The sequence below is a fragment of the Lottia gigantea genome, assembly GCF_000327385.1.
Source record: "Lottia gigantea unplaced genomic scaffold LOTGIsca_19, whole genome shotgun sequence".
NCBI classification, from domain to species: domain Eukaryota; kingdom Metazoa; phylum Mollusca; class Gastropoda; family Lottiidae; genus Lottia; species Lottia gigantea.
Genome location: NW_008708358.1, coordinates 1,652,679 through 1,666,620, shown reverse-complemented (window position 1 = coordinate 1,666,620; position 13,942 = coordinate 1,652,679).

Below are 13,942 nucleotides of genomic sequence, written 5' to 3'. Positions count from 1 at the left end.
GGGAATTTCTTATCCTAGCACCATTTTTCCTCACTCCCTTACATCACATTATATAAATGGGCTTCCTTTCTGCTTCAATGTATGCTAAAGTACAATGTAAATAATTGTATGCCATGTACTCTGCTCAAGTGTGTGTTTTAAGAGACTGACTTATATTTGATCTTTGAGGCACAATGCTCAACTGTTCAAAGATGTTTCTTAGTTAATAAGATCTGTTTAGGATATCCATGTACATCCAGAGATATCAACTGGAATGGTATGAATGGTGCACAATATTGGTCTATCTGTTGGAGACATAGGTGATATTCTTTGTGTTGTTTAATTCATCTGAATGTGTATACTGGTATTTTTGATTGATCGCTTTAATCACAAGATATCTCAAAACATTATATCTATCTTATTTAAAGGGGTTTGTGCAATACTTATCATTATGAATATTTATATGAGTAAGCTAGTAACTCATCTTAATCTATCAACTACTCTTTTAATTTTCACCAGTGTTTACTACAAGGAGAAAGTATAAAATGAAATCTTTTAACATTGTTCGCTATGGCACAGTTTAAACATATCATATCAACATGTTATCTGAAGTAAGTACTAAAGTTTAAAAGTTCCTGATATTCGTGCAACAGAATTATTATTGTTCGAAGAAATATGCTTTTTGGAAAATAGTAGATATTTACTTATCGCCAATTTTTTTTTTAAGAAAGAGGTTCGGGCCTTGTGACAGGTCACAGCTGTTTCAAAGAATAGTTTGATGTATATTGCTATTTGAAAATGAAATTTGAGCTCTGTAACAGCACATTAATTCTTTCAAGAATAATATACTTAACTTTTAAGCTGTAAATTGCTATAAAAAGGTAATGTTTTTTGACATCTGGTTTTAGAGAAGAGAACTTGTGATCTCTTGTATGTTTTTGTGAGAGAGAAGTTGAGGTCTGAATGAATGTTGTTTCAAATATTTAAGCTGCACAAAATATATCTTATCCTAATACAATAGGGTGGTAAGTGGACACCAGGCCTGCTCTCGAAAGCACTGGTCATGGCTAATCTTAGGGTGAATTGTTATGTGATATTGTTTTTGTTATTATATATTATGTTGACTTCACTGAGAAATAAAAGAATTAATCTTACTTTCTTTTCTTATTGACATTGGTGGACTACAGACCAAAAATCAATGAAAAATGTGCACTGTTCATTGGATTAGTCTCCCCTTAACTGAACTTGCCCTAATCTTTCATCCTGTAAATTGTTAGGGCTGGGTCAGTTTATAGTTACATTTAGATATTGGATGTCTTTCCTTTGAAATCTGTGGGTGAGTAATAGTTTTGACCATAGGGTGATATACTGGACTAGGCTGACTCCACTGTCTAGTATTTGTATGCAAAAAATGGTGGATCATCCCATTTCTATCCCAGTATATCAAGACAAACACAAAGAAGATGTTTTCATGTTTATTTTTCACTTAAAACAAAATGGTGGTAACATATAATAATTAGTGTAGACAAGCTTCTTAAAACTAAAATTTTATTAAATTTTTGAAAGAAATTACCAAATCTAAAAAATCTTCTGAAGCTCAATATAAATATTGTAATTCACCAATAAATTTAAGATAAGGATTCCATTTTCATAAAATTTGAAGGTTCTAAACCTCAATTTTTTTTTCTCCTGAAGACATTGGTACCCCATGCAATTAATATAGTTTGCAAAGTGCTTTAGGTAGAAACTTTATCAAATGTGAAAGCCAAAAATTAGAGGCTGTATACCTACGTTTTTAACTTTTATTTTTAATTTCTTATTTGGAAGAACTGTAAAATGAATACATAGAAACATAAATACTTGAAATTTTGAGCATTGATAAAGGCACACTTATCACAAACTCAGGGATGCCAATATTATTCATTAGTTGGGTATGCTACCCACAAGCTTTCATTTTTTTTACCCCAAATGGTTTATACTTCAAATGCCTGTAATGCTATATATATAGCAAAGCATTGATGAAAATGACTATATTTTTTAAGTTTTAATTTTTTAAACTTGAATTTAATTTTGTTAAAATGTTCATGGCTTTATTTTAAAATTTAGACTATTATTATCATTTAATTCATACCATGAAAACATTACTAAGCAAGCTCCAGTTTGATTTTTGATACAAAAAATCACAAACTGAAGAAATAGCTATAACTGCTAGCATGCTTTGAGATTCAGAAATGTTTTCTTTTAACTTTTAACAAGCGTGTTTCTTAAACCTTAGGCCACTTAATGACTAAGTTTTTACCAAATGAGTTCACACTTAAAGTCCAAACACATTAAATCACAAAGCATGAAAATCGTGGGAGAATTTCCCAAGTGAAAAACAAAGCTAAGCTCATGCATTCCAACCACTGAGAGGTTAGATTCACAGTTCCTTAAAGCATGGATAACAAAATATCACGTATAATTAATGATAATAATAATAATAATAATAATAATGCTAAATATATGATATGGATGAACATGAATAGGATTTTCACAGTTTTTCATTTTTTTACATTTTTTTTTTTTTCATTTTTTATGATTTTTTTCAAAGTTTGCAAGCATGTAAATTTATGCATAATTTACAATGTATTTTATGAAAATGAAATGAATATTTCATCAAATAAAAAATCATGATACAAAACTTGCGACTTAGGAATTATCTGAAAAGATATCTAAGTAGCTTTCCTTAAAATATTGAAAACTGTAAATGTTCAAAGATTAAAAAAAAATTGAATAAGGCCTATAAAATAACTAAATTTCTGACTGAGAAAAATTTAAAAGGTACCTAAGTAGCATTTTTTAAAATATTTTCAATTGTGAATCTTCAGAAAAAAGTAAATGAGTATTTAAAGAAAAGTGGTGATACACTATGCTATGTTATATCTGGCCCCCTTCTCTAATTGCAAAAATAACGACAAAATCATGAATAAATTAATCCTCTTCAAATAAAATGAAACAAGGTACTAGAAATCTGAAATATAAATTCAAATGTAATAAAAGAACATTATTTAACTACTCTCTATATTTGGTGGCCTAAAGTTTTGTGATGCTAAGTTTCACTTTCTAAATATGCCATATTTCAGGGCTTAAACAAAGAAAAAATTTTTATCAATTCGACCAACTAAACTTTGTACTTTCATTATATATGTGCCTGCAAATTATGATCTATCAGACAAGATTTTTTTTATGATTAATTCTTATGAAAAGATTAGATAATATGAATAAAAATATGGTTTGGCACAATCTCAAAATAATATCAAATTGAAGGATTCGGAACTGATTTCATTTGCAAAAAAAAAACACATGTGAATGCATATCGTTACAGTATTGCAAATTTTTCCAAATTTAAAAATATTATGTTAGCGAAATATATTTCCTTTTCTTATTAATCATTTCAAAAATACATGTATTCCTAATTTTTAATGCAGCCCTCAATAACTAATAATCAATCAATATCACACTATATAATAAAAGGATATATATCAGTAAATATATAAAGACAATACTATCATATCACTGGGTTTCTCATTAATTTGGCTACACTAAAATAGAATTCTTGGTTTCAGTCCAAAAACACAAATTGGATTAAAATAAAGCTTGATAATTATTTAACTCTTTCAACATTAGCGGCCTCTCAACAAGTCACATTATCATGTGATATATATTCTAGCCTCCAGTGAACAAAACACAAAACATTAAAGCAACTGTAAAGAGGTTTTCTAAATTTTGTATGTGTAACAGGGACATCAATTTGTGCCATTCCAGTTTTCAATCAAACGTCTGTGGTTCTAGCAATTCTTCTAAAAGTAAGTGTTTTATGATGTCACCCAACGCAAAGATTCTTATGTGATACAAGCAAATTCTACAGGGGTGACGTCATGAAACACTTAGTTTTAGAGGAATTGAACCACAGATGTCTGATTGAAAATTGGCATGGTGCAAATTGATGCTATCAGTGTCCACAATAAGCATAAAAAATTGAGAAATCCTCTTCACAATCCAAGCGATTTAAGTCATATTACTTAGAGTTCAGGGTATATGACCTTTTGATTTATGAATACTAATTGTTCAAAGGGTTAAATGTAGTAAATGTGATTTTCACTGACAATCAAGTAATTATTGTTTAATATTGTTATCCATTTCTAAAGATATAATTTTGAATGTTTTTTCCAAAAACCACTTCATTCAAATTTTAAAACACTTAAAGCAACAGAAACTACATATAGCTACATCCAAATAATGTTGCCTAGCAACATTTTAAAATATTTCATCAATATTTACATAAATATAGTATTTTAGTATAAAATATCTTTATTTACATCTTGTGTTTCCATAGTAACAAATTTGAGACTAATGAACATAGAATCTAATCTGCAGGACATTTTTTTATGTATCCATGGAAACACATTTAAATACTATTGAGTTAAATTATGATGGTGAAGGCAAAAAGTCATGATGAAAAAAGTAAGTCTTTGCCAGAATCTTTAACTTAAATCTCATGATTAAAATTTGCCAGAAGTGCCTCTTTAAAAATATGGCTCTTTAACCCTTTCAACCCTAGCAGCTGGTTTACTGGCCACACACTAACACAATATATACTCGAACAGTCGGTATACCGGCCGTTACTAAGTGACGTCACACAAAGTTAACGTCATACACTTTTACTTTTATTACTTGGAGTTCGGGGTATGACGTTACCTTTCACTTACACTCAGGGTTCAAAGGGTTAACAAAATTTATAATAAGATTTTTTGCGAAACAAACGCCAAAAATGTATCATAGATTTTGCTTTCCAAAAATACCAATTTTCCAATAATATGCCTTAAAATTTTTGATATGAAAATATTAAGGCACTTTTTCATATTAAAACTTCAAAATTTAAATCAAAATCTAATCGAAAGCAAATGATTTGAAATGAAATGAATTTCTAGTCTAAAACTCGTTCATTCTTACCAGCCTCTGATAAAAAATGCTTGATGTTTGATCAATTTACTGAAATGAATCAAAGTTTGGTAATTCTGCAAGTTTCAGACTAGAACTTCAGAATGATATTGGACATGTTGATATCATTGTAGTTTGACATGGAAATTCGAAAAATGATCAGCTGCACTGAATGGAATTATTCTAATTTAAATTTTGACTAGAAGAATGATGCCACAAACACACTAACAATTATTTTAATGCAAAATCTCATACTGCCAGAAAATAGCCAAACATCTTAAAAACAATAGAGTAATAGAACAACACTTAAAAAAAACCCACAAAAGTTGGTATACTCTTTTATTAGATTTTTTTCTATAAATTTCTCCCTGTAATCTTTAATCAGAGCACCTGCTATTTCAGAGTATTGTTCTGATCTCAAAGTTGACAGTAAAGTGCATTCTCGATCAATCTATTACTTAACATCCCTCATTCTACAAATAAGCTCCTCCAAATATAGACATTTACAGTTTCAGACTGGTTGAAATATGCATGTGTGGAAGAGTTCAATAGAAAGTTGAGGGGTGTCAATTTGTTAAGTGTGTCGTGGCTGAAAGAATGATTTAATGAACTAGTGATGAACTAAATATACAGTTTGTATGTACACTATCTTACAATAGCCATGGTTCAATCTTTTCACAATATTTTTTGTCATTTTTGAGACCTAATATGGAAGATAATTTAAAACAAAAAAGCAGTATATCAATGATTTGTCTTCAATCAATTACATTACTTATGCAAAGTTTTTCATGTAATGCAGTCATAATCTGGTCAAGTCTTGTGGAATACCGAAACCACACAGCACTTGACAGGAACTTGTAATTTTGTAAGCAATGGTGCAAATAGAATCTCCATGCCTAGAGCTCAGCCACAAATCTCTGAAATTGATAAATGATTGAACCACAGTCTCAATATGTTAAAATATATTAGTTTGATTATATATTTGTTCAATCCATTATAAATTATTAAGATCAAATAATATTCTCAAAAAACTCAAGTCAAAGCGATGTTATCTTCATTATTCAGTAAATATAACAGATAGATCAATCACTAAATTAGCTTTATGAGTCAATCACATTACTTTATTTCTTGATAAACTTGATTGTAATCGTAAAATTTTGTGAAACAGACCCCAAATAAATTAAGTTGATGTGTTAAAGACACATTATGAATTGGACTGGAGAAACATGTTCAACTTTAATAATCTTAATTGGTGCAGATTAATGGATGCACCACACACTGTAAAAAGATACAAAACTCCAATTTGAGAATCCACCTTCAGAATTCTCAATCAAATAGCTGTGTCTGCATTCCTAAATTTCCTTTTTATTGTTTAGAATTAATTTGAAACAAGCCAATATCGTTAATGTCATTCCATAATGTATCCTTGATTATCAATTAATAAAATTAGCCAAAAAAAAAATGGATTCAGTGAATAATGAATTTAAGGCATATGCCTGTCGTCTTATTTACTTTCACAGAAAGAACAATATACTCTATTCAAGCACAAACAGAATACCTAAATTTTAACTACTAAATGCCAATATCTGAGCACTTAATTAACTTCAGGCAATAACATTGTTGCTTTCTACAATATGTTATAAAGCATAGCTTTTCTAGTAACTTTTATATAAGCCCTACAACTGTTCTGTTATTTCCCCAAAGTATTAATAAGTCTATAAGAATATGTCAGGGAAAGGTTAGAACTTTGAACCCTAATTTCTACTCTGCAAATTACTCTGATCAAATGATATGCTATATAAATTTGCCTCATTGTCCACTTCAATATATCATTAGGTATATTTTATATACACAGTATATAGCTATAATATTTTTATATAATAAATAGAAGTAATCTATAATAATAACTTTAATATCAACAAAAAAAAAGCTTGCCTTGTCAAGTCATAAAAAAAAAATATGAAAAAAAATAGCGAGAAATACAGCTCCAGTGCATTAATCAATTTCACAACGTGTAGTTAACTCTTTCTCAGACAGATTTGGTTGAACCTTTGTCTTACAGATTTGGTTAAACCTTTGTCAAGATAGATTTGGTTAAACCTTTGTCGGATAGATTTGGTTTAACCTTTGTCTGATAGACATAAACAAAGCTTCAAAATATATCAAACCTTAGAAAGTTCAACATTCAATGCTGAAAAGTATTCAACAAATATATTGAATGATTTTCTACTTAAAGCTCACATTTTGAGCTTCATAAAAATTAAACACAGTTAAATTTACATAACTTCAAATAGATTCTATTTATTTCATTTCTCAGAACGTTAACAGTTTAAGCATAAGTCTTACTGAAAAAAAACTCTAGCATAGAAAAGGGCTTTCATTACTTTCATACATTCCAGCAAAGTCAATCTCAACATATAATAAATAGTTATTCAATTCATTATTTGGAAAAAATAAGAGACAATATTCTGAGTCAATAAGATTATCAAACAGATTATAGTGTGGATCAAACAATATATAGTTTCAAACAGTATGGTAGTTAGGTCCAACATTTTATAGTTTCATTGAAACAAATGATAGTTTAAGTCAATGTATAGTTTCAATCGAACAATATATAGTTTCAAACTATATTATATATGTTAAACAAATGATAGTTATAGTCTAACAAATGATAGTTCCAATCGAAAAAATAATAGTTTGAGTCAAACGTAAGATAATAATTTTAGTCCTATAATAGTTTGAGTCAAACAGATGATAGTTTGAGTCAAATAATGCATAAATTTCATCCCAATAATGATAATTTTAATCAAATAGTATAGAGTTACAATCACACAAATAATAATATTTAAACAAACAAATGATAGTTTGAGTTTAACAATGTATAGTTTGAATCAAAAAGAAGATAGTTTGAATCAAACAATGTATAGTTTCAATTACTGGTAAACAAAGATTATGAAACTATCAAAGTTTCTCTTTTAAAATACCGTTCTTTGAGACAAGTTAAAGATTTCATCGAAGTTTAGCGCAAAAATAGAAACTTTTTGATTTTTGTAGATTCAAGCTGTATAGACACTAATATACAGGTGAAACATTTCACACTATTCAGTAAGCTTTCAAAAGCAAAATGAAGCTTAAAATGAGCTTCTGTTTGAACATATTTAATGAAGCACACTTTAACATTAATACAAGTTTTAACATAACAATATTGAACCTCCTTTCAAATATATGTAGTTCTATGTATATGATTGAACAAAAAAAATATTCTTAATAATAGAATATGTAAACATTTTTCATTTTTCAGACACACCCAATAAGGCTACACTTTTGTCATCTCTTCTAATCATATGACTTTTGCTTTCTTTTAAATTTTAGTCAAATAATGAAATATAATGCTTTTCTTTCAGTTATTCACAAAGTTCCTTTTGTCTTAAAGCTTACATTAACTTGAGCGACTGATAGTTGAAAATCTCCTAGAGATATTTTAATAGATCATTAAATTTTGGACTGTATATACATATCGCAATATCACACAAATATCTGCATATTTCCTAATGATTTGTTTTGTATTTTTATCACAAATCATTACTTTTCAAAAGTCATATGAAATATCAAAGAAAATGCTTGGAACATCAACATATTTTGAATTTTCATTTTCATCTATTTTTACTCACAGAACAATTTCTAAATAAATTAGTATGTCAGTTATCTGATCTGTCAATAACTCAAATTTGGTATTATCAGCCAATCAGATTAGTGCAATTTTTAATCCTTTTAATTTTCAGCTAACCAGCCCCTGACCTTATATTTCAATGGCTGTCCATAGAGTCGTAAATTACTTTTAAGATTAAAGAGGCAATTCTCAGCCTCAAAGGGTCTAAAACCCTATCTAGGTCTGAATTACTGCCACTTCCATAACTTTATAAGTAATTTACAGTCCTGGTCCATCAACAATTTCAAACCATAACTGAAGAATCAACACACTAGGCTTTGTACGAGTAAATTTTAAAATATAGGATTAATGTACAAAACTGCCACGAATGGGATTATAATAAAAATGGAATGAATTTCTAAAAAAAAACATATATATAAACAAAACATATAGACACAAATAAATACTTCACGAGAAAATGACAGCACTGGGTATGTACACGATTAAAATAAGCTAAAAAAAACATTTCACAACATAAAAAAGCTTAGGACACAAAATGAATTCCATGATTTTATATGGTATATATAATTAGCACTAAAAATATCATTCTCAAATACACATGCTTAAAGTCCTGCTTAGCAAATCTATTACACGTGCGAGTTTAAAATCACACTAACTACGCTTGTTTGGAAGTTTAATATTTGATTTCCATATCACAACTTTTTTCTCAACGAGGAGAAATCACTTCACTCTCAGTCATAATCACAAAAGGTTCGTCGACAAGAAACCGGCTAATTTCAAGTCACATCAGATGTACACATCATCAAACTTCTGAGGTTTGATTTCTTTGTTCACAAAGTTATCTTAATCTCAACAATATTCAAATGAATATTCATAAGCCTTTCAACTGAATATTCATAAGCCTTTCAACTGAATATTCATAAGCCTTTCAATTGAATATTTATCAGCCTACAAACTGGATATCCATCAGCCTTTCACCTGGATATCCATCAGCCTTTTAACTGAATATTCATAAGCCTTTCAACTGAATATTCATAAGCCTTTCAAGCATCTTCACAGACATCACTCCATAAATAGAATATAAAATTAAGTAAGCCACAAACTTCATTCTTGATTAGTTGATGCATTTCTGAGTAATGTCTTCAAATATTCTTCTACTGATACTATGAAATGAAATGATACTTTAGCAATCAATATATACTGTATAATTGTGAATATAATGCACACCTCTTCATTAGATGTACAAAAACATGTAACATTTAAAAATACACTATCCATTAGTACAAAAAATCAACAAGTCGGTACACCAAACAGATAGCTTTCATATAATCTGACTGAATAGTCAAAATTCTATTTTGTCCAAAGAGGAAGCAGCTGCCTCTTTCCAAAGCCTTATTTTCGATAACTTAACTTGAGATGATTTTAGAGTTTCTGTCAATCAAAAAACTGGATTGTGAATTTAGTGTTTCTGTCCAATCAGATTAATGTATTTCTAAATAAAGGCTTATGGATCTATCATGGTTAATTTTTCATGAATAAGGCTCTTAGGATGGTCATAAAAAAATGTTAGCTATACCTTGTGTATTGTAAGTGGATGCAGGGTTGGAGGCTAGAACAGGGTTGGAGTTGACCGTTGTATTATTTGGTAGTAAAACAATCATTGGTTGAGACTGGTTCTGACTAGATGTACCTAGACTAACTAGATTAGACTGGTTTAAACCGCCTGTACTGTTCACCATGATCAACTGGGGATTAATACCAGCATCAGATTGTTGATTCACTGGAAAGAATCATACATTTCTATCAACTAAAAGTGAAGCAAAAGGACAGGTTTATGGGGACAGAAGAGACAGACACAATATAACTTATGCTGGAGCAAATTGAAAAGAAATGAAAAAGATGATATGTGTGTCATGAAATGAGCTTGTTTAACGATTTTCTGTAAGTCGTCTTCTTGTTCCAAAAGTTAGATCAAGACAGACAATTGATGTTATTTGAATCTGTTAAATCCAAAACATACCTGTTGCATGTGGGTTGGAAGCAGTCATAATCATTTTATCATGACCGGCTATAGCCTGTAGTCCTGGATGACCAGCCACTGAGAAAGAGTTGACAGGTTGAGTCGTTAATCCCGAGGGATTAAATCCGTTTGGTAAAGATCCTTGTGGAATCTGAAACAGCGATGCTGATAGATTATGCTGGGCTTTCTCCACATATTTTTTCAATTCTGCTGATAACGGGGAATCCTCGTCGGTTTCCATGGGAACTTCTTTTTTGATGGATGTAGGAACTGTTGAAAGATAAAAATAGATTAAAATTGTGTTCTCAACGTATTTTGAGTTTTTTGTCACAGAACAAAAACAGGAACTTTTACATTCAATTTGGAAGTTGATTATAGACTAAGAATTTCAGAAGTATATTTTGAGATCTTGACAAAAGGTTTGAAACCCAAATATGGAATGACTTCTAATCTACATTTTTGAAATTTTGAAACAATTGCCTATAAACATAAACTTATGTAATGCTCATTGTGTTTATCTTTCAAGAAAACTAGAGCCATCACCTTCCGTTGGGTTTCAAACAACATGATGTCTTTCTATGAATTTTGGGTCCAAAGATGATTTTGAAACATATCTTTTGTTTGTTTGATACATGAATATCTATTATTTTCAATTGGTCATGCTGGGGAATGTCCTGTTTTTGTTCAAAAAAATATCAGGTTATTTTAGCAAATCAATCCAAAATAAAAATTCTAATTTTCAAAAAATATATTAACACAAAACTTTCCAAACACAACCTGATATTTTGAATGACAAAGAGAGATTATTTCGACTATGGAAATTAAACCAAAGTGCAAAATATTCTGAATTCATGCTAATTATATTATGAATGTATTTATGTATTTTTGTTCATATTTTCCTTTCGGATGTGATATATCTTGATGTAATGTGCTAATTTTAAGCTTTAAGCGAAGAATTCTACGTTTTCAAACAGAATTTTAACTGACTTTGTTGCTAAGTAATATCAATTTAATGTTAGTTATTTTTTTCTAGAAAAAGTGATTTTTGTTTTTCCCTAACTATATTATCTAGCTAGAAAGTAAGAAGCAAGAAGCAAATAATAAAAGCATCTAATGTAACTTTTATTTTCAATGTGTTGTTGTAAGTCACCAAATTTCATTTCAGATTTCCAAATTATTCGTATTTGGTACAATTCATAAAATCTTATTGATAATTTTGAAATGAAATTTTGTGACTTTTAGAACTTGAATGATGGAAGAAAATTCAAAGAATCTTAGGGCCTCATATCTTGATATGACTTTTTATCAAATCTTAAAATTCATTAATTTCCAGGCATTAATTAAATAATTATTAAGTTTCATCTTTGCCTTTGTACCTATTAATATGACAGGTTTCATTCAGTAGAAAATAACAAAATTCTTCAACTTTTGCTTGATTGGATGAAAGATGTTGATGGAAGGTGTTCTCAAAATATATTAAGCAGAGCTGTTATCAGTTTAGAGGTGTACTAAATACTGAAACGTGCCTGAAACTATTGTGTTGATAAAAAATATATCAAAATATGAGGTCAAGAATCTAGGAATCAAATAATTAAACCCATGGACCAGGTGTATTGGTATTGTTCCAGACTCTAAAGATTGCTTTATGACAATACATATCAATGGTTGTTTTTAAATTAAAGGGAGGCAATTCAAGATAGACCCGATATCATGAGACACAATGAAATAAATGATTATCCACCTGCGGACCATGTTGCACTAGCCAAAATGGCGCAACTTTAAATATGATCGGTAAATGATCATTTTACATGTATAAAGACATGTCAGCCTTCCTTCAGTATTTCTACAGGGGAAAAATTACAAATAATTATTATTCATGTCCCTCCCCCCATGGCTTGCATTGAATATGTACAAAGCTGTAGACTGCAGAGTTTAGAAATCACCTTTGCCAAATGTTGCAATGAAAAATAGGATATTCTATGGCTTTTTGAAGAAAAAATTTTCCGTCGCCAAATAGATGCAATGCAGAGAAATTTTCATAATTTTGAAGAAGAAGAAGGAAGTTTCCGTTAAGACATTTTTGACACCTTTAGAACAAGCAATCAAACTAACCCAGCAACTGCCTTTGACATATAACAGATAAAACTTGGGACAAAAATGATTACAAATATCTGCTTTAGATGATTCAACTTCATGTATGTACAAGGAAGCAAACTAAACAAAAACAACATTCTTAACGAAACTTTTAAACCAATTTCTTTCCATGCATATTTCAAATTTTCAAAACTTTTATGTGTTAATGTAAACATGTGTGTGCTTGAAGCTGAAACTGTTTCCACCATGTCAAATGTAGTAGAGTTTGTTACCTTCTACATCACACAAAACCATAATCTCCAAACCTCACAATGCCTGTACAATTACTTATAAAAGGCTATATCTTGATTTCCTGGTTTGGGAACTACTTACAATCTTAGGGTAAAAATTGCTTCTAGAGCAGTTTCTGGCTTATATTTGATATCTTAGTATATCTCAAGCCTCTTAAACATTTGTACAGAAAATTAACCCCTGATATTATCAAACTAACTTAATTAAAAGCTGGATTATCTCAAACATTTGTCAACTAATCAACTACAAATTGCTTCACAAAAATTGTTTCTAATGTTTTCACAGACTCTTCCAATCCAAATTGTTACCAAATCAAAAATTTGGCTCTAAACTGTAGCCTGACAGCCTTGTACATACACATGCAGAAAAAAGGAATAAACATAAAATTAGGGCTTACAATACCTCGACAGAATGGTTTTTTCTCCTCTTTCTAATGGCTCGCGATTAGCCAGAGATATGTTTTATTCTTTTTTCTTTACAAGTAGGCAACCAGAGCAAAACGAAAATCACTGCTTTAATGTTCTCATGTTGTAAATAGTTCAGTAATTGGCTGAGATTTAAGAGCAAAAACTTTTGGAATTAATTGGAATTGCAAAATTTGGTGTATTCTTTGTTTTCAAGAATTAAGATTTCTGAAGTAAATATTACTAGATATTATTGATTTAAAATTCTACGACTGCTAAAGCTAATGTTCCTAAAGGCATTGCCATGTACTCTTACTTGGCTTTCTAAACTCAAGATGCCAACAAATTTCAAGATTTAAGATTCAAAAATTGATTTCTTTTATCATGAAGATGCAAGATTTCACATAAAATAATCAAGTTTAAAATATCAAGATTCAAGATTTTGAGATTTTCATGTTTCCAAAGACAAAAGCAGTGATTTTCAAGATATGCTGAAATCCAACG